The sequence below is a fragment of the Jaculus jaculus genome, chromosome 3 (assembly GCF_020740685.1).
Source record: "Jaculus jaculus isolate mJacJac1 chromosome 3, mJacJac1.mat.Y.cur, whole genome shotgun sequence".
NCBI lineage: Eukaryota > Metazoa > Chordata > Mammalia > Rodentia > Dipodidae > Jaculus > Jaculus jaculus.
The window spans coordinates 26,281,258-26,302,058 of record NC_059104.1 but is presented as its reverse complement, the minus strand read 5'-3'; the positions used below and the strand labels follow the sequence as shown (position 1 = coordinate 26,302,058).

Sequence of the window (20,801 nt, the reverse complement as noted above, 5' to 3'; positions counted from 1 at the left end):
CAAAGAACCAGCTCTTTGTTTCATCAATTTTCTTAATTGTTTTATTAGTTTCCAATTCATTAATTTCTGTTCTGATATCAATTAGTTCTCTTCATCTGAAGCTTTTTGGATTGTATTCTTTTTGTTTTTCCACTGACTTTAGGTGGATAGTTAGGTTAATGATTTGGGATCTCTCTGTCTTAATTATGAAGGCACTTTGTGCTATGGATTTTCTCCTAAGGGCTATCTTAATAATGTAATACCAATACAAATCCAAAATTTGGTGCTGGAGAGATGGCTTAGCAGTTAAGCACTTGCCTGTGAAGCCTAAGGACTCTGGTTTGAAGCTCGATTCACCAGGACTCATGTTAGGCAGATGCATAAGGGGTTGCATGCATCTGGAGTTCTTTTGCAATGCCTGGAAGCCCTGGTGGGCCCATTCCCTCTCTCGCCCCCCCCCCCTTCCTCTCTTTGTCTGTTGATCTCAAAAAATAAATAAAAATGAATAAAATATTTTTAAAATCCCATTTTTTTTTCTTCACAGAGATAGAAAAATGATCACAAAATTCATGTGGAAAGGTAGAAGGCCTCTGATATCAACGCACATCCTCAGTAAAAGATACACATCTAGAGGCATCACCATCCATGATCTAAAGCTATATTACAAATCCATGCTAATAAAAACAACATGGAACTGGCATATAAACATAGTTACAGACCAATGGAACAGAATTGAGGACCCAGACTTTGTGTCAAGTAACTACAGCTACTTGATATTTGACAAAGGCCCTAACAGTGTAGGCTGGAAAAAAAAAAATAAAGCATCTTCAATAATGAACTATAATCTTTCAATATCAATTCACATGTGACTCTAGTATTTCCCAAACAAAGAATGAAATTAAAGCCCAATTTATCATATAATTGGTTGTAGTTAAACCTAAACACTATGTCTGTCTAGAGACAGCTTTATCATTGGAATCAACTGCATTAATGAAGCAAAAGATTGGCAGCATAAAACCTTTTCACTTTGTGTAAAATGGTCTAATTGCATCAAAATAAAATTTCAGATGCAATAAAAACAACTTGAATTAAATGTGAAACAATTTAATGGTGTAAGGATTCTAGCATTTGTATGTTGCAACTGATTGTAAGTTTTATTTCAAATGTCTCATCAAACAACATTATGTTTCAAACTTTCATGTTACTTAGGTGCCAAAGGACCTACACAATAGTCCAGGTTTGTATATGTGGCTTTGTGGTACATGAACTAATAAACTAAAGAGATATACTAGTAGATATTTAAATAAATAGACTTTTACAATTTATATGAAATTTTACTTGCTCTTATTTTAAGACATCTCATTTCAAATGTGTTGACATCAAATCACTTTAAATTTCTTTCTGAAAGACAGTATTTGACAAAATGTTTAGAATATATCCTTTCTATAGAAACATAAATTTCAGTTTTGAAACATGGTCATTATACCAAGGTCATTGGAGGATAGCATAGCTGAGGTTATACTAACTTGCATTGTGTAAAATGATTGTTAGTCCAAAGGTGTTTCAGGTATATGGGAACAATCTTTACTACAAAATTCTGAAATCTATCTCAATGTGACATAACTCACAAATTATGATATACAAAGAATTTTAAAACCTTAACTAATCACATAAGTTTCTAAATATGCAAATATACATGCTTCAGCATTTGTTTATTAATTACTTCAGTTTTAGTAGCAATGCATCATCCATTAAATTCATTTTAAAAACTGCTTTGAAAGAGGCTGGATTTCAATGGATTTCAAAGTTGTGTTAAGCCATGTGCACAACTCTTTCCTGCAGAGAATCTGTGCTGTTCACAATGTCAGGGGACAAAAATAGGAAACAAGAGTGTGGTTTTGAAGAGTCTATTGTGTAAATGTATTTGAATTCATACACACACACACACACACACACACACACACACACATACACACACAACATGTATATACTGCTATTGACATAGACATTTGACAGATTTAGGTCATTCACATTTTATTCACACATTTAACATGTGAATGCAACTTAAAATAAACTTCCAAGATTTGCATTAGATTTTTATACATTTCTCTTAATGAAATGTCCCTTTGCCCAATAACCATGGTCCATGTGGAAAAGGGGGAAACTCAAAGAATTTTTCTCAACACAGGCACTTAGAATGACCTGTGGAACTGAATGAGTCTCCAGTGGAGAGACTTTGCTTACAAACTGTTGGAGCAGGTTGACAAAAGAAAATTAAGGATAGTATTCCTCTGGATAATTAAGTCCCTGCTTGGCTCCAATATACTCTCTATCTTCTGAGTGAAATCTCTTTGAGAGTGCTTTGGAGCAAAAAGAGCAAATAAATAAGCACAGTTCAAGTTTCAGTAACGTACATCCATGGCAGACAGAGACAGAAAATCCAATATGCTGCCTATCCAGCCTTCTGAGTTTGAGGAAAACGCATTTTCAACTTAGGTCAGCAATTGCATGGTAGTTTCTACTTTGTGCTGTTCACAAACTATCTGGCACAAATGTGATGAAATCCAATATGCATTCTTGAGAAGGGAAATCTTCAAAAGAAGGAAGTGAGAAAGCATTTATAAAAGCTCGTTTTACAGGTGCATTTAAAGATAGTGGACAGAGGTTGAAGAGAATCCTCCCCCACAACACAGGAAAGCCAAAGCAGGTGAAAAGAGACACTTCAATTTGAAATTTAAATGGATCGGTTTCTGCCGTAGCTGTTTCATGTCTTCTTCAATGTAAATCATTTAAACCAGTTCACATTTGGTTACTCCTAAAATTCACTATTTCAGCTTGTAAATAAAAAAAAAGAACATTTACAGACTCAGCTATGCCAGCTTAACTTTATTTCCATCACCTTTCCACCCTTTGGTGATTGTTGCAGTCAGGTTCACATTGCTGGTAGAAATCACCCAACCAACAGAAACTTCTGGGAAAAAGATGTTTATATTGGCTTATAGGCTCAAAGGGCAGCTCCACGATGGCAGGGGAAAAGGATGGCATGAGCAGAGGGCAGACATCACCCCCTGCCCAACAAAAGGTAGATAATAGCAACAGGAGAGTGTGCCAAACACTGGCATGGGAAATCTGGCTATAACACCCATAAACTCAACCCCAATAATACAATCCCTTAAGGAGGCATTAATTCCCAAATCTCCTTCAGCTGGTAACCTAGCATTCAGAACACCTAAGTTTATGGGGGACACCTGAGTCAAACCACCACAGTGATATATGTGAAGCATAGGCTAGAAACTGTTATCCAAACTACTGTTCTTCCTCCCATATATTCTCTTTCCCAAATCTTACACAATATCAAAGCTATTGCCCACATGGACTTAAGCAAATCACCTACATTCAATTTGTAGTTTTTTTCTCTTTTGGGTGAATTGACATTTGCATTGAGAAAGTATGTATTAAAATAATTCTCCTGTTTTTTTTTTTAACAACTTAGAGTCAAGCTAAAAATCAAATATAACAGTTATAACATTGCCTTCCATATGACTCTGTATAATATTCATAAACTCTTATTAATTGTTAAGACTTATTCACAGTGATCTTTACATTGTTATGAAATATTACATTTTATCTTTCAAATCTCTTAAACTTTTCAGATGCTTATTTCAGATAAACAAATATATCTAGTTGGGAAATTTTGCAGATGCCTTTTAAACTTGATTAGTAAAGATTGAGAAGGAAATTTTAGTTATCATGAATTGATTGTTGTTTTGATACTTTTAATATATTTCTATTTTATTATACATTAAAAGGTTGTTTGGAAAAATTCCATGTGGAGAGTTGACTGATGGCTCAGCAGTTAAGTCACTTGGCTACAAAGCTTAATAATCCAGGTTCAGTTCCCCATTATTCACATAAAGCCAGATGCAAAAAGTAGCACATGTGTCTGGAGTTCATTTGTAGCACCTGGAGGCCCTAGTGCACTCATACTCTCTGTATCTCTCTGTGTGTGTTTGTCTCCCTCTGCTTCAAAAAAAAAAAAAAAACACAAATAAATAAAAAAGATGTTTTAAAAATTCTATTCAAGGGCTGAAGAGATGGCTTAGAGGTTAAGTGCTTGCCTGTGAAGCATAAAGACCCCGGTTCCAGGCTTGTTTCTCCAGGACCCACATTAGCTAGATGCATAGGGGTGTGCATGCATCTGGAGTTCGTTTGCAGTGGCTGGAGGACCTGACATGCCTATTCACTCTCTCTTTCTCTCTCTCTGCCTCGCCTCATTCTATCTGTCACTCTCAAATAAATAAATACAAATAAACACAAAATTCCATTCAATTGTTTATCAGCAAATCGTTTCATTCTCTGAAACATGTTTATTAAGAAGAAATGGCAATGATATATTTCACTGCTTCATAGCATTCATGTTCTCATAAAAATGAAAGTATGTTATGAGCTTCTTGGAGTTTTCTCTTCTTGAGGTTGGCATTGTCTGTTTTATTTGTCTGAGTAATCATTATTTGATGACTTCAAGCATGATGAATCTTTTTATAAAATGTACTCCATGAGCAGTTCAGGTGCTTCCCATGTAATGACTCAAGGGAGAAGAGAATGTTCATGCTGTGTTTGTTCCTTTTGAAATTTTTTAGGCAAGATGTTTGGCTCAAGGACATGTTTTTTTTCAATCTCTCAATTGGCTTACAATACCTGCCAACTGATTCTTTTAACATATTTTTCTTTATATTGATTTTCTGAATGTTATAGCAAGTTCAACTGAAGTTTAAGCCTTTTCATTGTGCAAAATAAACACACTTCACTTTGATTTCATTTTACTACAAAAAGTTGATATAGGGCTGGAGAGATGGTTTAGTGGCTAAGCACTTGCTCATGAAGCCTAAGTACCCCAGTTCAAGGCTACATTCCCCAGGACCCTCATTAGCCAGATGCAGAAGGGGATGCACGCATCTGGAGTTCCTTTGCAGTGGCTGGAAGTCCTGGCACACCCATGCTTTCTTTCTATCTGCCTCTTTCTCTCTCTTTCTCTCCATGTCACTCTCAAATAAATAAACAAAAAGTTGATATATTATTTAAATTATTTTTGATAATATCAAGTAGGGATTCTGTACACCTTTCCTGATCATGTAGAGTTCACTCTTCAAAACATTGAACTTGGGAAAAATAGAATAAGAACACCAGGATTTCTTTTTATTTCTTTGTGTTTATCTGAAATGTTCTAGGTTAGTTTCCTTGAGTTGTAAACCTTTATTGTATGACTTTCAAAATAATATTTTGAACATTATTCCATTGCACAAATATCATTCTTTTGTGTATAGAAATGTAAGATTTAATTACTTCCCTTTTTGTTTTATTTTTAATTTAATTTAATTTAATTTATTAGTTTTCTTTTAAGCAAATACAGGCAGTTTGGTACCATTGTTTAGGCTCATCCATGGTCTACCCCCTCCCATTGGACCCTCCTTGTTGATGTAAATGGGTCATGCATTGTGGAGTTAGCCCACAGTTATTGGTACGATAAATGTCTCTGCATATCATGACCCAACATGTGACTCTGACATTCTTTCTTCCCCCTCTTCCGCAAAATTTCCCTGAGCCATGTTGGGTTCATTTTTGGTCTGCTTCAGTGCTGAGGTGTTGGGGGCCACTGAGGCTCTGGCTCTCTGATTTGGTAGGAGTTGATTTTTCTCTGTGTTGGTCTCCTTCCCCTTTGTGCTGGTATCCAGTTCATCAGGAAAACATCACCCTTGCTTGTTTCGCCAATTGTCCTTAGTTTTAGTTGGGCCCCTTTTGAGGTATGTTGGGGCAGCTCTCTCCTTAGGATCTGCATCTATCTGAAAAAGCGAAGCAGATTCTCCAACGGAGAGTAAGTTAGCAACCAGAAAATTGAGATAACACTTACTTTTTTGATAGAGAGTTTGATAGGTGTAGGCCCTCTTGTACCCCATGATTGATGGTAGCTTGATATTAGAGAGTGGGCTTATGTTTGGGTATGGTTCTGACTTGTTTCCCAGCTCCAGCTATGGGTCTCCTACCACTGAGGGGATTAGTTAGCCAAATCAAGAGCAGTTGGTTCCCCACCATGGCTGAGTGCCACTATTGCACTTGTTTGGGCATCACATCAGGTTATTTGTTGCTAATTAGGTTAGACAATGAGTTGCTTGGGCAGGTATTGGTCATTTCCCCCAGTCGCCCATGTAGCACCTTCTGGTACTAGACATGCTGACTGTCTGGCGACTGACTCTCTCCTGGCTTCCAGCCATGTCATTCCATTTTACTTGTCAGCTGCATATGGAGTCTTCAGCAATAGGGTCTTACCACTGGCCTTTGTTGGGTCATCAAGTACTCTGACAGAAGTCTGTCATTGTTTTGGGAAACCTTGTAGGTTTCTCTGATCAAAAGCTCTTTGCGGATGGTAGCCCCAACCTGGTAGTGGGGTTTACAGGTCAGTGCCCACTAAGAAATTGAGGAAAAACGTAACTAATATACAAGAGTTAGAGAGGAGAGAGGAGGGAGAGGAGAGAGGGAGGGAGTTTCTTGATCTCTTATTATTGCTAGCCTGGTGCCACTAAGATTGTAACAAGCCTGGCCTATACTGTTTGAGAAATAATAATGTGAAGTGATTTTATGCATAAGATGTACCTTTACTCAGTCTTGGCAGAAATAAGAAAATAGACATACTCAGTGACAGGGAATTCACGTCCGGTATGGAGAACTAAGCCAGAAGTTTATGGCTTGTAAAGTCATTGACTCTAGAGAGAAGATCCAACTGCCCAGCACTAGACAGGTCATCTCTGTGAATTCTGCTAGGGCTCAGGAAACATTACAAAGAAGGTGGGAGATTAAATATGAGTGCTATTATCACTGGTACCCTGACAAACGCCACCATGGTTATACTGTGTATAAAATGTAGAGACTTAAAAAAGAAATCAAAGCAGAAAATCAGAGCTTGCTAAGAACTTCACTCTAAAGGAGACCTAGAACATGCTCTCCTATGCTCAGGGAACATTGAGGAAGGTGGGCAGAAAGATAACTAGAGCCACAGAGTGGGAAGGAGTATCCTGAGGCACTCACTCCCAACCAGAGACAAACTGGTGCTTCCTTGACTCCATAGTGAATACCAGTAGGGCCACTGAAGAGTGAGGGTCCTCAGTGCATGCAGATGGTGGGAAGCTGGGTAAAATCAAGAGCAATAGGCAATATGCTAAAATAAACAAAAAAACAAATTAGAAGAAAGTACCTCTTGTCATTAAAATCATAAATAAACACCTTTAGGTATGCCATATTACCTCAAGACACCCATACATGAAAATAGAGCTGATGAGAGGAGAGCACTTCAGTGAAGGAAACTTACTTTTTCAAAGAAAAGAATGTTCTTAGGATAATAATAGAATTGGTACAATGAATCTTTCTTTTTCTTCAATTCTGTCACTGTGAACTCCCTTGCTGGATAAATTATTTGGGGTGTTACATCAATATTTGTAATAGGTGTGTGCCTATTTTGAGACATATACAGAATTTTTTAAAAAAAGACTAAATTGCCCCAAAACGTCCTTTTAGTAGCTGATATGGGCCAAGCCAAAAATGTACTCTGTCTCAGCTTTCCTACTTTAAATACCTTTTATGTCTATTTAGTGTACTTTTTTTAAATCTATATACCTGTCATTAATGATTCTGATGTCTCAATTTTTTCCACATGCATACTGTTAAAGTGCTAAGTCCTAAGCTCAAGAAGGTGGCCTTTGCCATATGAAGAAAACATGTACCATGAACCTTTGACCTTTTCTCAAGTGTAAGTTAAAGTGCTACTGGCTGTGAATTCAGTGTTAGTGATATATATATATATATATATATATATATATATATATATATATATATATATATATATATAACTTCCAGGAACCTAACCTTGCATTTCTCTTAGGCATAATGATTCAATATTTGTTAACTGAGTTCTCAAAGAAACTTCACAGAATACACATACTAGAAATAATGAGAATCAATTAGAGTTAGTGTTCTCTGAAAAGAGCAAAATGGACAAATCTGGACTTAAATGTACTCACAAAGACTAGAACTTCATTTCTCAGGGTGACAATTCATAAGTTTCCAAATCAAATTAATGCTACCAATTGTAAAACAGTCTGGAATGATATAGTACTAATATAGTACTACCCTAGAGAGAATGAAAAAAATCTTGAATTGTGTAATTCCCCAAAGGACAGTACCATCCTTATAAAGACACTTGAACTTAAACTTTCTTCATCTTTTTCTTTCTAAAGCAGACTCTAGAATGTAGTTAAAATGTGACCTACCATGAATACCAAAGATAATTTTAGTATTTTATCTATAATTGTTTGATTACTTCTGAGGAAGCTGTTTCTCTACAAATACAGGTACATTACTTCACTGTTTAGTAGAATCAAAGTTACCATATACTTTCCCTGCAATTCTCAAAACACCGAGAAATTACAATTTTTTTCTCACTATAAAACTACATGTTTCTTCCAGATAGTGAACAAGTTCATGTAAGCAGCATATTTTGTTCTGAGTATATTTTTATCCTAGATTGTTTCCCAAAGATTCAATGTTACCATTTATGATGGAAGAAATAGCTATGAGAAACATCCCTAATTATATTATTAGCATATACATATACAGTATGTAAACAGTAATTATATTTCAGATAAAATATGCTATTATGATTATGGCTTGTGGTCTAATTATTCAAAATATTTTGAATGACAATTCTATATTTGTTATATAAATATAAGTTCTTATTCATTTTTTTATATTTAAAATGACCTAAATTCCACAGCAAGAAACTACTCATTTAACAATTTCTTATATTTAAGTTTACACTTTTTACATATGCATATTGATATAATTTTCTGTTAATCATTATCTCTGACAAATCTTCAACCAAATATTCAATCTCTATAATCTGATTTTCCACAAACTCGCTCTTCTTATGTTTTATTAGAACTGTGCTCTATTCAGCATGATAAGTTTAAAGAAAATTTTTACCATTGCACCCAATGGAATCAAGGTCTACAGCACTTTAAAGTATAATACCCTAAAGTATGATATAAAGTCTCATAATTCACTCTGAGGAGGCAGTCATGAAAATCCATTTAAATTCACACCAATGATCATTTTCTTTTGTACATAGTCTGGGCTATCATTATGGCATTTTCATATAAGCTTATAATATACTTTGATGACATTTAGCCACTATCACTCTCTATTATCCCTCTTTTGCTTTTCTTTTTCTTTTTGCATTACTTACATTGTCCTAACAAATTCTACTTAAGAAAAGAAGGGTTCACTTTGGCTCACTGGGCGAGGGTTCAGAACATCATGTGGAGACAGTAGTGGTAGCAAGAGGCATCTGGTCACATAACAGATGTAGTCAGTATGTAAGCAAAGGTGACTAAGGCTCATGGCTATGCCACTTTACTCTTTTCCCAAGCCCACTGAGGTGTGCTGCCTAAATTCTTCTTTTTTTCTTTAATTTTTATTTATTTGAGAGCAACAGACACAGAGAGAAAGACAGGTAGAGGGAGAGAGAGAATGGGCGCACCAGGGCTTCCAGCCTCTGCAAACGAACTCCAGACGTGTGCGCCCCCTTGTGCATCTGGCTAACGTGGGACCTGGGGAACCGAGCCTCGAACCGGGGTCCTTAGGTTTCACAGGCAAGCGCTTAACCGCTAAGCCATCTCTCCAGCCCTAAATTCTTCTTCTACAGAACTTCCCTCCTAAGACAAACATTACACAGAGGCTGGTCTTCTATGAAATTCCAAATTCTGCCGAGTTGACTATCAAGACTATCCTTCATATCCTTCTATACACCTAGTAGTCATTTGTATTATTATTGTTATTATTATTATTATTATCATTATTAATTAAGTACACAGTGTGTAAACATTCATGTTGGTAGCCTCCTCCCACTTCCACAGGGACCCTCCTCCTTAGGGAATGTAGGTTGTGCATTATGGGGTTATCCATCAGTTATGGGTAAGAAGCAATGTCTCTGTGGGTGATGTCCCAACATGTAGCTCTAACAATCTTTCTGCCCGCTCTTCCGCGAATTTCCCTGAGCCATGTTGAGATTCTTTTATGTATACTTCAGGGGCCAGAAAAACATCAAGATCAGTAATGTTCTTCTATTGTAAGCATGAGAACATGAATGCAATCCCCATTGCCCTGCCAGGTGCAGCTTTGCAAACCTGACAAGCTAGATACAGTGTTGAATCTGAATCTCGCTGGCTAAAGAGGGTGTCCAAATCAAGAGCCCTGGGCCAGTGAGAGACTCTTGCGGGGGGGGGGGGGGAGTTAAGGATGGCCATCCTGAAGAAAGCACTCAGTGTTTTCCTCTGGCCTTCACATGCAAGTGGGAGCATCACACACACACACACACACACACACACACACACACACACACACACATGCAAACACAAGTACAAACAGGTATTTACACACCACACACAAGTAATATAGATAGATACATAGATACATAAATACATAGATGATAGATAGGTAGAGATATAGACATATTATATGATTGAATTTGATCTGAGTCAAACAATGAAAAGTGTAAAAATTATGCACTTAAATGTCAGTAAGTATTGCAAATAACAAAACACTGTGCACTATATAATTTGAAATATTTAGAAAAAAATATGATATAGTAGCCATAAATTTATCCTTACCATCTTCTGAGATATAATATTTTAAAAACTTTTAAAAACCTTTTTGTTTATTTTTATCTATTTATTTGAGAGAGACAGAAGGGAGAAAGAGGCAGATAGAAAGAGAGAGAGAATGGGTGCACCAGGGCCTCCAGCCACTGCAAACAAACTCCCGATGTGTGTGCCCCCTTGTGCATCTGGCTAACGTGGGTCCTGCAGAATCAAGCCTAGAACTGTTGTCCTTAGGCTTCACAGGCAAGCGTGTAACTGCTAAACCATCTCTCTAGCCCAAGATAGAATATATGTAGCAAATCCGAATATTTAATTCAGTGAAGTATATTTTTTTTTTCTGAATAGCAAGTTACATCTTTCTTTAGGAGAATATTACAAATAGGGTTTTAATCAATTATGCTGTGTTGGAGTATTTTATACTGGCAAAAAATGACTTATTAGAAAGGTAATATTTCATACTGTAGGTATTGATTTTGAAAATGTTTATTTCACAATTGGTTATATTTTTATTTATATGTTATTTGCTGTATGAAAGGGATATATATGTACGTATATATGCATATATACATGTTTGTTTTTAAAGTTATGCTCCATTTTAAAGCAACTGATGAAATGGCAGAGATGATATCCTTGAACAGTTCATCCATAGAGTTATTTCTTATCCTGTGTTTCTTTATAAGCCATAGATAATATGCATTAATCAAAGAATAGACAGAATGTCTTCTCTTTTGTGTGCTGTTTGAAATAAAAAAAAAATACTTAGGACAACTCTACTATTATGCATTACATAAGTAGAAAAATTGTACTTTTACATTAGTGAATCAAGATATATTTATTAATTAATCTTATATTGGCTAGAAATAAGCAATTTTTTTAAACTTTCTTCATTGCACCAATCCAAAAGTAACTAAATAGATGGATTAGTTCAGCAGTTGCTCATGGTTCAACTAATGTTTGAGAAAAACAAACATATGGATAAATGACATGCAGGGTATTTACAAAACACAGATATGATTCATTGATTTAATTGTTTCATTCATGATTTTATTTAAATTAATACTTGATATATTGGTAGAAAATAATGAGAAATCATAAACATTTTCTTCTTGTTATCTAAGCTCCTAAAACTTCATTTCTTTTAGAGAAATATTTCTCTGTTTTAAGGAAGGGATATGTAAAATAATTCTGAGGAAGGTTTTTGAAGTTAGTGACTCTTTGACAGTACAAGAGTTAAGAAAATAAGATAATTTCTTAAGAACTTTTTTCTACAGTATGTGAATTAATGAACATAACTAGTTATAGCACTATTAGAAGGAATATGATTCTTGATATTTAATAATTGTATGGAAAGTGGTCTACATTATGTCATTCTATTATTAGCAACACTGGATGATATTTATTCAGAATTAATTTAACAAAGCAATGTCATTTCCTAGAAAACATGAAGTTGGTAGTCATATGTTGTATAATGAGCTGAGTACTAAATTCAGATGATTGAAGGATAATTGGAAAAGCAATTTTATGTTACACATAAGGGTTTAGAGTATAATAATTTAAGGATTTTGTCTGAGAGTGAAACCAAATAATAGTTATCAATCTAGAAAGAAAATGGAACATATTGGATGGTCATTTCCTTCACCCATGATCATTCCACGACAAGACTCTGTATGCTAAGGTATAAAGACAGAAAGACAGCAAGTTAGAAATATACCAGGTAATATGCATAAATTCTTTTTTTTTTTAAATTTTATTTATTTATTTGAGAGTGACAGACACAGAGAGAAAGACAGATAGAGAGAGACAGAGAGAATGGGTGCGCCAGGGCTTCCAGCCTCTGCAAACGAACTCCAGACACGTGCACCCCCTTGTGCATCTGGCTAACGTGGGACCTGGGGAACCGAGCCTCGAACCGGGGTCCTTAGGCTTCACAGGCAAGCGCTTAACCGCTATGCCATCTCTCCAGCCCAATATGCATAAATTCTTATGAGTGCTTAGAGACTACTCTGGTTAGGATGGGGCAGACTGATAGGATCATAGGAAGAATCAAATAAAAATTTAAGAAAGGCAGTTGCTAAATCTCTTTTTGTAACCTTCTATAGAAAAAAAAAAAAGTGTTCAAACTGTTTGGCTACTGTCTAGAAAATGGGCCTATATAAGCTGTATCTTCTTAAATATGAATAAAACCCAGTAATAGATACTCAAATATTTTGGACCAAGGAGTACTGTTCTCTACTGTATCTCCAATTATTAAATGTGACAACAGCATAAAGGAATGGAAGGAGGAAGGCATGGATTTGTCCAGGTTATGGATGTCTTCCCATTAAAAGATATGGCAATGCTTTCAGTCATCTGTACTAATGAATCAGGTGGCAATTCCAGTTAAAATCATTAAATTATGCTTTCTATTTGGAAGTTAGCATTTCTCACCTGTACCAAGTTTCACAATTGCTGCAGTTCTATGAACTAATACTTTCAGGATTTTTTTTTTTTTCTTTCTAAAATAGGGTCTCACTCTAGTCCAGGTTGATCTGGAATTCACTCTGTATTCTCAGGGTTGCCTCTAACCAATACTTTGATTAGCAAAGGCTTTAAGATATGGTATCAAAAATGGAATAAAATTAGTAAAGTTAATTCCCAATTCAAATCTATAAAATAAACCTTAGCACATAATTTTCCAAATGCTTATAAGTCTGGCTTGCTTTTATATTTCTTGATTTTAAAAGAAATTGAATACATGGAATCGGTTTGTTTAGGATATTAATCTGCTCTGAGTTTAGTTTTGGTAGGTGGTATGTGTCTAGGAATTCATCCATTTCTTCCAGATTATCCAGTTTTGTGGAGTAGAGGTTTTGGAAGTATGTCCTGATGATTCTTCCAATTTCATTGATGTCTGTTGTGATCTCTAGTGTTTCATTTCTTATTTTGTTAGTTTGAGACTGCTCGTTTTCTTGCTTGATAAAATTGACCAGGGGTTTATCAATCTTGTTTATTTTTTCAAAGAACAAGCTTGTTTCATTGATTTTTAAAACTGTTTTCTTAGTTTCCAATTCATTAATGTCTGCTTGATCTTGATTATTTCTTTCTGTCTGGAGCTTTTAGGATCAGATTATTCCTGATTGTCCAGTGTCTTTAGCTGGACAGTTAGGTTGTTAATTTGGGATCCCTCTGTCTTTGTTATGAACATGTTTATCATTCTGAATTTTTCCCTCAGTATTGCCTCCAATGTGTCCCATAAGTTTTGGTAGGTTTTGTTTTCATTATCATTCAATTCTAGGAATTTTACAATTTCTTTTTCTGATTTCTTCCACAATCTATCCATTGTTTAAAAGAGTGCTATTTAATCTTGAGGACTGGACAATCGAGAAGGTGGGATGGGAGGGGAGGGTAATGGTGATGGGGAACAAAAAACTGGACCCAAATGGAAATAGTACCATAAAATCCTACATCCTGAAAAACATACTAAAGAGTCAAACCTTCATAAGGTGCTAAGAGAGAATACCTGACTCGCAGGGGCCTGGAGAATGTATAATAAAAACTATCCTCAATCTTCCCCTGTTTCTCTCTCTCTCTCTTTCTCTTTTATATTACCTATATTTTTCTCCTTTCTTCCCCCTTGGCACTGACCTGTAATTCCCAGTACCAGCATGTGGGTAACATCCACAATGAGCTGTTGATCAGAGAGACCTACATGTTTTCCCAAAAGAAGAGAGAATTCTGTCAGAGTACTTGATGACCCACCAAAGATTAGTGGTAAGACCCTACTGTCAAGGACACCATATGTGGTTGGGATGGAACATAGAGTGACCTAGCTGGAAACTGGAAGAGAGTCAATCCCCAGGGAGTTAGCTTGTCTAGTGTCAGAATGTGTTACATGAGCAAGTGGGGGAAAATGACCAACATCTAAGCAACTCGTGGTCTAAGCTACTAAACAGCAATCAACCTGACATAATGCTCACACAAGTGCAATAGTGGCACACAGCCATGGTGGGTTACCAACTGCTCTTGATTTGCCTAATGGTTTCTCTCAGTGGAATGGAACCTGTACTTGAAATGGGGAAACAGGTCAAAACCATAAACAAAAATAAGCCTGCTCCTGAATATCAAGCTCCCACCAATAGTGGGCTATAAGAGGGCCTACACCTATTAAATTCTCTCTACAAAAAGAATGGGAATCCATGTATCTTGCAATGACCTCACTCTCCATCAGAGAATTTGCTTTTCTTTTACAGATGGATTCAGATACTGAGGACAGAATCAGCCCATCACAGCCCTCCCCCCCCCCCCCCCGGGCACCAGCTGAAGCCATAAAGTTAGTGGGGTAATGAGCAAGAGATGCATTTATGGTGAACCTGGTACCAGCACGAGAGTGAAGAAGACAGACACAGAGACCACTCAACTCCTATCAAGTCATATATCCAGAGACACCGAGACTCCCAAGATGTCCCATCACTGTAATAGACCTAAAATGAACCCAACATGGCTAAGAAAACTTCGTGGAACTGGGGGCAGAAAAATTGTAACTGAATGTCCACAATATGAAGGGAACGGGAGAACAACAGGGATAATGCTAATGATGGTACCATATGGCTGTAGGGATGGGGGAAGGGAGGAAAAGGGAAGAGAGGCAAAACAAATTCAAAATTAAATCTAAATTGAACTAATACCATAGAAATCTTTATCCCTGAATATAGCCTAAAAGATACAACACTCAAAAGGAGTAAGGGGGGTAGCACCTGAAAATCAGGACTCTGTTGAAAATGAGATGAAGCCTAAGTTAAAAAAAAAAAAAAAAAAAAAAAAATCTGTCTCTAACCTATAACTCCCAGTACCAGAGATTGGTTGCTACCCACATTGAGCTGTTGATTAGAAAGACCCAAATCAAGTCAGCTTTCTGTCAAAGCACTTGATTATCTGCCAGAGACAAAGCTAAGACCCTATTGCTGATGACATCATATGCTGTTGACACAAAGCACAGAGAGACATGGCAGGATTTCAGAAGAAAGCCAGTCCCCACACAGTTAGCCTGTCTAGTGCTGGAAAACATTACATGAGCCACTGGCGGAAAATGGAGAACAACTGGAATTGGGAACCAGATCAGGATACTATGGAAACAAAAATTATGCTTTCCAGTGTCACGCTTTCACTAGTCTTTGGCTAAAAGAAGGGTTTCATACTTCAATTCTCCCTAAGTTAGTAATTGTTAACCCATTTAAGCTATGCTGACTTCACTCTCCACTGGAGAAACTGTTTTTTCTTTTTCAGAACGTAGTGAGCGCAGAGGAGATAAACTGTCCCTCACACTTTAGCCAATCCACAGCTGAATCCATGGAGGAATGGGCAAAGGAGAAAGGGTGCTCCTTCCACCAGGTGAGGTGGCGCACGCTTTTAATCCCAGCGCTCAGGAGGCAGAGGTAGGAGGATCGCCATGATTTCGAGGCCACACTGAGAATACACAGTGAATTTCAGGTAAGCCTGTGCTAGAGTGAGACCTACCTCGAAAAAAGAATTCTGCTTCTGTGCTGTCCCTGATAATCAGTGCCAGGGTGAAAGAGAAAGACCCTTAGGACACTCAACACCTACCAAAGCAAAGATCCAGAGGCTCCTAAGAGCTTGCCACTGAAGTAGACTTAAAACTCACCCACCAAGGCTCAGGAAATTTTGAGGAAGAGGGGCCAGCAATAATGTAAGAGCCACAGGTTGAGACATCATGCCCAGATACATTCCCTCCCCTGAAACATAACTGAATACTGCTCCCACAATGCACAAACCACAACCCCATGATGAATACCTGCAACTGACCAAGGAATGAGGGCAGGGACAAGGGCAAAGAGGCTACTAACACATAATGTATCCATATGAAACATCATCATAATAATGATAATGATTAATAAGCACTTAGAAAGAAATTGCAGTCCAGAAATTAGAAAGATGAGTTAGCAGGCTTGCTGTGCCAACCTGAGGATCTGAGTTCAATTCTTACCCGCATATAAAGGTGAACATTGTCATGCATACCTATAACACCGGTGAGCTAAGCGGTGGGATTTTGAGACAGAAGGGGAACTCTGGCCACCTAGTGTGATGTTTCAAATTGAGCCGTCAACTTTGCAAGGCCTAGAATCTCTTGTGAGGGTCTATATTAATTAGGCTAATTGAGATGGGGAGTACCATCTTAACTAATTCTAATCAAGATCTCAAACTGAATGAAAAGTAGAGAGTTTTCTGAGAGGCAGCGTTCATGGTTGTGTGCTTCCTTGTAGTGCTGAACATGATCAGCTTCCTCAAACTCCTGGTGCCGAGCCTTCCCCAGTGGGAGGAACTGGCACGTTGAACTAAAAGTCAAGTTAAACCCTTTTCTGTTCCATAAATTGTTTCTGGAATATTATTTTCATCCAGCAACTGGTACAGCCATGCTATATAAAATCAAGAACTCCGTGTTCAGTGAGAACCTCTGACTCAGAGAAATGAGAACAATAAGGTGGAAAGCACAGAAATTTCTCTGGCCTTTGTGTATGTGCACATGGGACTCACACAACCATATACTACACACACATACACACACACACACACACACACACACACATACACACACTCATACACACTCACATACCCCTGAATAAATAATGCCCAAATTTGGTTACTTCTTGGAACATTCTTATGATTGATTATGGTTTATAATACTTGAAAGGGAATAAATATCTTAGCCAGTTATAGTTCTATTTTAAAATAACATGTAGGCGCTTCAAATACCTTTGAAATTAAAAAGAATATGATCACAATAAATAATTACTTGAAAATTTTCATTATTTGAGTTCATGCTTCCATGTTATTCTAAAAAAAAAGACAAAAATTGTGGGTCTTTTCAACCATACTAATTGATTTAATCTGGAACAATTAATGATATAGCTGAGCTCAAAATTGTGGAAGGACCATAAAATAAGCAGTTATGGACTGCAAGAAGTTAAAGTTAATCCATGTGATGAATGCTTGGTCATGGTTTCTAAGCATTTTGTTTCTAGTTTGTCTGCCAAATTAGGCATCTGACAGTATGACTAACTAGGTTTTTTATAATTATTTTAGAATGTAGAAGCCAGGGCTAAGAGAGATGGAAACATTTGTCCTTGTTCCCAAAGCCAATAGGAACAAAGTCAAGATTCAGATCCGAGTTAGCTAATTTCAGTTGCTTTACTCTAAAGACAGATGTGCTTGGGGTAGTTGGTAACACTTATGGTTACCACCAAAATTTTGACTTCTTTGAAGAATATAGTATCAACGTTTGTGTATGTTATATATCAATCCTAAATTGGTATCACCTGATAATTCAATTTCTCTTCATATTTGCTATTTGGATAATGCATTTTATTTATTATGAATGTGGTTTTTCTACATTTTATTGCCTTATGTATAAAATTTTTATTAAGGTAATATTTATGCACACATATTTGCTTAAAGTTTATATAAAAGCAATAGATAAAAAATTATTTTGACCTGGAGAGATGGCCTAGCTGTTAAGCTCTTGCCTGTGAAGTCTAAGGATCCCGGTTTGAGGCTCGATTCCCCAGGACCCACGTTAGCCAGATTCACGATAGGGCACACGTGTCTGGAGTTCATTTTCAGTGGCTGGAGGCCCTGGTGTGCCCATTCTCCCCCCCCCCCCGTCACTCTCTAATAAATAAATAAAAATACAAAACAAAAAAAAAATTAAAAAAAAACTTCTTAAGTATTAGTTTCATAGTATTACCCATCATGAATCAATGCTGATAGAACCTGTATTGTTAATTTTAGGTAAAGGTTGAAATAATTTCATTTAAATTTTATAGTATGTTGGAATATTTTTAGGAACTTGAAGTAAAAATTTATTTATTTATTTTTGCTTTTTATTGGTGTGTGTGTGTGGTGTGGTGTGGTGTATGTGTTCTGGTCTGCCTGGTGTTTATGGGAGGTGAATGCACACGTGTGTACCCTTGCAGTGCCTGATAAGCTTACCTGGGGGAGATTGCTTGCCTACAGTGGCGAAGGTGGACAAACTTTGAACTGAACTGCTCTGTAGCTCTTCTACCTACTCTTGTTTTGAGCTGTGGGAGTCTCATTTTACTGCTTTTAGGATATTGCGGTGTTTTGAAGATTGTTCAGTCTCTGTCTGCCTTTAGGACTGGGGCGGCAGGCATGTAGGGACACGCCCAGATGTTTTAAATGAGGGATGGAGAGTTAAACCTAGGACCTCTGGGTTTCTCATGCTGGTGCAGAAAGCACACAACTGCTGGGCCATCTCCCCAGCCTCCAAACGTCACTCTAAAGGATATACTACTTCCCTCTGGGCGGAACGTATTTCTGAAACATATAAAATAAAGGGTCAGTAATGGAAAGATGGCTCAGCAGTTAGTTAAAAGAAGGGACTAGGGCTGGAGAGATGGCTTAGCGGTTAAACACTTGCCTGTGAAGACTAAGGACCCCGGTTCGAGGCTCGGTTCCCCAGGTCCCACGTTAGCCAGATGCACAAGGGGGCGCACGCGTCTGGAGTTCGTTTGCAGAGGCTGGAAGCCCTGGCGCGCCCATTCTCTCTCTCTCCCTCTATCTATCTTTCTCTCTGTGTCTGTCGCTCTCAAATAAATAAATAAAAAATAATAAAAAAAGGAAGGGACTAAAGAGATGACTAAGTTGGTATGAGGACACAAGTTCCATTTCCAGCAAACATGTAAAATCATGGGCACGGGTGAATAGCCTTTTAATCAAGTGCTGAGGGGGAGCAGAGACATGAGCATCATTTGGCCTCCCTGGTCAGTCAATCTAACCCAAAGCTGATGAGCTCCATATTTAATGAGAGTTCTTTCTCAAGAAAATAAGGCAGAAGAGCCGCAGAGTCAGACATCCAACACCTTTCTGGCATCCACACATGTGCGTGTGGCATGCACATCTGCACTGACACACATGCAGAGAAATACATATACCACACACATCACACCACAGACACTGCATCTGCACACCAAAACATGAAACAAATGAAGTATCACCCTGCTTATCCATCTCCCTTTTTGCATCACATAAACAGAACCTAAACTAGAAACATAAAGTTCAAGGCTGCAGAGATGGTTCAGTGGTTTAAGGGTTCACAAGTCAAAATAGAGCACCCAAGTTCAATCCTCAGGCTTCATCTAAAATGGACAAAGCCGAGATGGATTTCTATAATCTCAGTATGCTGATAGTGATAATGAGATGGGAAGCAGATATAGGAAAATTTCCCAGAAACTCAATGTGATCCCAGGAAAGAACAGCAGATCTTGAATCCACAGTGAGAAATTCTGCTTCAAATGTGATGTGTGTCCAAGAGAGACCTGAAATATTGTCCACCAACCTCTTATACGCACCCCTGGCACATGTGAGTTCATACTCACAAACACATGCTTATGTACATGAACACAGACATAATAAAATTTTCAAAGAAGTTAAAATGTTGATGAATGTGAATACAGCTCAGTGGTACATGTCTTTTTATGTGTGAGGCCCTAGGTTCAAATTCTAACCCTGAAAAATAATGTCCATTTAAATCAGTGTTTTGGATGGATTTCTCTCACCCAGCATATATTTACATTACAAAACATTATTCATTGAAAGCAGAACTATATAGCATTGTCCTCTGACTCATATTCTTTGATCAGAAGAGAATATAAGACACTTCCCAACACCTCTGACACAGAAAATTAGAGAGTCAATCTTTACTATGGATTAGGGATGTGAAAATCACCTGAGCTCATCAGCCAAGCCAAAGACTATTCAGAATAGCCATTTTTACATAATAATTGAATCACGACTCTATCATAGAGTATATGCAAAATTCTGGCTTCCACTACAGAACATTTCTAAAACATGGCTATCTTTAAATCCTGCTCGACACATTCCTTAATACAGGGTAATTGGCAGTCTACGTGAGCAGCCCAGACACCACACCGACCCTTATGCTCACCATCTGGGCTGAGTTCCCTGAACAGAGAATAGTTGATCGTTTCAATTATGTTGGGGTCATAGGGGCATTGCCTTGGTACTTTTCAAATGATCAAGATCACAGTTCCCAAGGTTCATTCTGATCATCTTATGTGAGATGTCGTCACTTATGAGTAAAGT

At 37.3% G+C, this 20,801-nt stretch overlaps 1 pseudogene; it reads right to left on the bottom strand.

The window, feature by feature from the left end:
* Nucleotides 1-20,801, bottom strand: part of LOC101594801 — a 110,997-nt pseudogene that overhangs the window by 36,247 nt on the left and 53,949 nt on the right.